The sequence below is a fragment of the Vigna radiata genome, unplaced genomic scaffold (genome assembly GCF_000741045.1).
Source record: "Vigna radiata var. radiata cultivar VC1973A unplaced genomic scaffold, Vradiata_ver6 scaffold_108, whole genome shotgun sequence".
Taxonomy (NCBI): Eukaryota; Viridiplantae; Streptophyta; class Magnoliopsida; order Fabales; family Fabaceae; genus Vigna; species Vigna radiata.
In genome coordinates this window covers 1,035,474-1,040,258 of record NW_014543429.1, presented here as the reverse complement: position 1 = coordinate 1,040,258, position 4,785 = coordinate 1,035,474, and positions in this window count along the sequence as shown.

Below are 4,785 nucleotides of genomic sequence, written 5' to 3'. Positions count from 1 at the left end.
CAAGCACAACTTTCATTGCTGTGTGCTTCTACTGTCCAATCTGAGAAGAAGATCTAGTTGATTCCATCCTCCACCAGAATTAGCTGGATCGTTCTTCCATCATGTAGTATCCAGAGCTTAGGTCGTCCACGCACCTATAGCTAAGTCTCCTTTCCATTCTTCTACTTCATTTGAGTTCTACACATATTACTCTGCTGTTATTCTGTTCAGACACTGTTTCATTTCCTTCATTGTCGTGTAGTGTTTGATTGGTGTTTCCAGTTGTTGTTTTAATGTTTCTAGTATGTGAGCATGTGTGTCTTTCATTTTAAACGGTGAATTCATTTTGTTTGAGTCAATTCTAGCTTCATTTTTCAATTCCAGTATTGTTTTAAGTCATGTGCACTTTGCTGTTGCACTTTTAGTTAGTCTCGGTTTCGCCATTCCTATCTGTTGTTTTAATTCAGTTTTCTTGAGTTTGGAGTGCTGAATAAGCTGTATATATACCAATAAAGGCAATAAAATACAAGCTAAAGCTCCAAAAACCAAATATGTTTTTACTGCTATTTGAAATTCTAGTGCAGAATTTGAATCTGGTTTTCAAATTCTAAAACGGTTTCCAGTGGTTTCCTTTGATTTTGATGCCTTGCACAAGTTTGGTTGATGTTGTTGAATGATGCTAAAAGTGCATCAAACCATTACAAGCAATGAAATGCAATATGCATAGCTTGGTTGCTCAAGATTAGTCATTCATTGTTTCAGTTTTATTTTCCAGCTTTTCACCGTGCTAAACATCCTTGAGTGGTTCATTTTGAGTTTGGTCATGCTATGTTAGGGTATAAGGTGGGTGAATATTCAATATAAGTTAATTAGAGTAAATAAATATATCATATACAACAAGGACCAAGCTTGGTATAATCACGTGAGATAGAATTCGTCCTTAAATTTGTTTAGAATTTTTCTTCTTTGGTGTGTCATTAAAATCCAAGTTAATTACTGTATATATATATTATACAAATAGAGCTAGCCTTCTGCAACAGCCACATCCTCCTAGCACTTTTGCACTTCGTTTTCTACTGTACCCTCTGAGTATGTTTGCTCTCTTATAGTCACCCTACCTTCTAGAATTGTGACTGTTCTGTCTCCTTTGTTTTAATAGCTTATTATCGTTACAAGCTCCCTTATGAAGGACATGATTAATAAGACTGATATGTACAGAGTTCACCAAAATTGATCAAAGTTACATGGTATAAAGACTATAGCTAGAGTATAATATGATCTTATGTGTCCCAACTTTAAATACTTACCTAACGATTCATTACAATATTATTCTAACTTAATTATTTTATTTGTAGATCTTTAATGATTCATCTCCAATGGAAGCTCCAGACACTGAAGATAATAGAACTAAGTAGGCTTTTTTTTTATTTTAAGTATTAGCAAATTGTAGAAACTTGACTAGGTAATGTTATATTTGGATTTAATATATTGTTTGATGTATAAATTATGTATTGAATATTATTACACAATTTAATGTTTGAAATGAATTTCATTATATTAGTTTAATTGAATATGTTCATTTCATGTTATAATATAATAAATTGGTTGATGAGATTATAATACAAGAAATTAATTGTAAATTGAATGGATATGTCAAATGTAATAATGATTTTTTTTTTAGAAAACAACTTTTTATGATAGGTGAACAATGTATGTAATAAAGTTTATTTTTGAAAAGTATATATTATGATAGGTGAACAATTACTTGTTATAATATGTTCTACATATTATGATAGGTGAAAAAATCTTCGTTATAAAACGTTACATATTATGATAGGTAAATCTAGTTGCATTGTCATAATAAACTGAACCTATTATGATAGGTGACAGAAAGTCCGTCATAATACACTGGACCTATTATGATGGACTTTTTTGTCTGTCATAAAATGCACAGACCTATTATGATGCCCAGAATTATGATGCCAGGTTATCCGTCATAATAGGTCATTTTTACCCGTCATAAAATTGTTTTTTCCACTAGTGTATATAGCAAAAAAAATAACAAAATTTTGGCCCAGGCCAAATAGTCCACCGCCCAGCGGTAGCTTCACTGCCCAGTGGCATGTTCGACACTTAATATCACCCCTTAGTGTTGCCGCTTGAGCGTTGGCCAAAGAATCCCCTAAAGAGTCCACCGCCCGGCGGTGGTTTTTCTGCCCGGCGGTAAGGTCGACACTCACTTCACCCCTCAGCTGATACGCGGGACCCAAGCCCAATTATCTTAGTTTAGAATTTCTTTTATTTTTTTGTAAAATGTGTTAGGCATGTCCTATATATAAACATGCTAACACCTCTTGTAATCAACTTTGAGATAAATGAATTGAGCATTCTGTCGAGAATTACTCCAGAACTAATTCACCTTTTGAAGTTCAAGGCTAGAGAATCCAGGGGATTCTCCTAGCCACTTTCCATTTTTCACTTACCATTCTTTCATTTTCCATCATCAGATTTTCCTCACTCTTCCACGTAACCACTTCTCAACCATTCGTCATCTGTCACGCTGTTGCCACGCGAGCCTACTTCTCGAAGGCTCCAAAGCACTTCAACATTTCTCTCTCACACCAACAATCAAGAGAACTTGTCGCTCTCGTGTTTATCTCCTTCGAGAGCACCTCCTTCTTCGTAGAGCGTCATCCTCCATACCACATCCTCACCTCTTTGTCACGGATCAATACCATTCAAGCCTTTTACACCGTAAGTTTCCTCATCGAACCATAACCTTCCCTTTCAACGATCTACCTTGTAGATCTGGACTTTCTATTAGGTTTTCTTAGATCCATCACCTGCTGAACCTTTTGATCGATTAAAAGCTCGACCTATTCCACTTCACCGATTCAATCGGTGAATCTTCTCTTTTCACTGTTCAAACCAGCCTCTCCTCCGATTCAGCCTCTTTTTCACTGAATCAAAACCTTTTCCACCGATTAGAATCCTTCCTACATTGAACCCTAGCCTTTTCACCGATTAAACCACAAGCCTAGGGTTAGTAATCGCCTTTTCCATCTTCTCCTGTGTCTTTTGTTCGTTCATCAGCTCGATCCACACCAGATTTATGGCTCCTCACCGGAGTGGAGCATATCATATGGTATTCAGAGCAATGTTTGGCGCGTCCGCTTGAGCTAAGTGTTTATCTCTTTGGTTTTTCGTATTGTCACTTCTTTTCTGCATGATCTGTGTTGATCTGTAATGTTTGTCTTCTCTGTTTTTGAGAATCACGCTTATCGTTTGTTCTGCGTTTGATTTCTTCAAATATCCACATTGTTCACTATGATTCCTTCTCTATTTATGCTGATTCATGTTGCTTTGATCTCAATCTATGCTAATCTGTGTCATTAGGCTTCCTAATTTTTGTTTGAAAGTTTATTGTGTTTGTTTTGTGCTTGAGTCGTTATATTGAGTCTTTTGCCATTTTTAATCGGTTCAAAATCATTGTTTGAGTCATTTTATTTTTTTTAATTGTAATCCTGTTTTGTCAAGTTTTGTTCATTGCTTATTTTGTCAGAAAATCCAAAGTGTGCCTCTGATTTGGTCTGGTTTATGTGATGATCTACTTGTATGTTCAATGTGGATACTGTATGAGCTATGACATTCAATATTGAGAGCTCGGATGCATGAAATGAGCAGCAGATTTGATTTGAATTTTCTGTTGTGAACTTTTGGTTTTAATAAGCTATTGAATCTGTACTTTGAAGTTATTTTGCCTTTCTAAAATTGAGCTAGAATACTGAGATGACTAGTAACAAAGTGCCAACCAGAAAAGTCGTGATATGCTCAGCATTAGCTTGGTTGTTAGTGTGAAAGTCACGACAGAAATTATTTGCAAGCAGTAGGTCGAACTACATTTACTTGATTGAGTCATTTGTTTTGTTTTTTATCGTTTCAGTAGTAGATCATTGCTGGAATTTTGTGTATTCAATCCTAGAGTCATTGCAAACCAATGTTTTTTCTTTCTAAACTGTAGAACTAAGTTGTTTCAATGCTTGTTTAAATCAGTGTTTTGGTCCAAAACAAAATTAAAGGCATATGAGTTGAGTAAATCAGTCAAAAGAGGCAAATTTTGAAAAGAAAAATGAGGAACTGAACATATGAATTTGAGTGCTCACTTTATTCATTGCCTTGTTTATTGCTTGTCCTGATTGGTTGTCCCAGTTTTGTCTCTCACGTGAATCATGTTCTGTTGTTTCTGTAATTGAAGCTTTTGTTGCTTTATTAATCTGATCTCAAGTCAATTTCTTTGTTGTTTGTCATTGCCATTACCTTGTGCCTAACTGTTTAGTGGTTGTTTGTTTCTGCCTATCACCTTTGCCTTAGCTTTAACCATTTCCTATTTAAGAAATCTGGTTCCATTTGGATTTTGGAAGTTAAAAGAAGGTAAGTGTGAATGGTAGCATTCTAGGTGGTGGTGATCCACAGTATTCTCTGGCCTAGACTGAAATTTCTTTTTAAACCTACCCTTTGAGTGTGCTGGAGAGAAACCTAACTTTGTGAGCTTAGTGTGGCTGCATCTAAAAGCCAAATTTCTCATTGAGAGTGTGTTGAAATTTTAAGTGCTGTAATATGTTTTGAATCTGAAATGTGCTAACTAGTTTAAGTTGTGGAGTTTTGTTTGGCTGACCTCTACAGGTGTGAATGTTGTTTAGAAGTTGTGATGGAAACCCATTTAGGGCATTCCATTCAAAGGAGTACTAACTAAAGCTAAGGCTAAGAAAGGGAAGTAAAGAAAGACTTTTTCTTGATTTTCTTTCT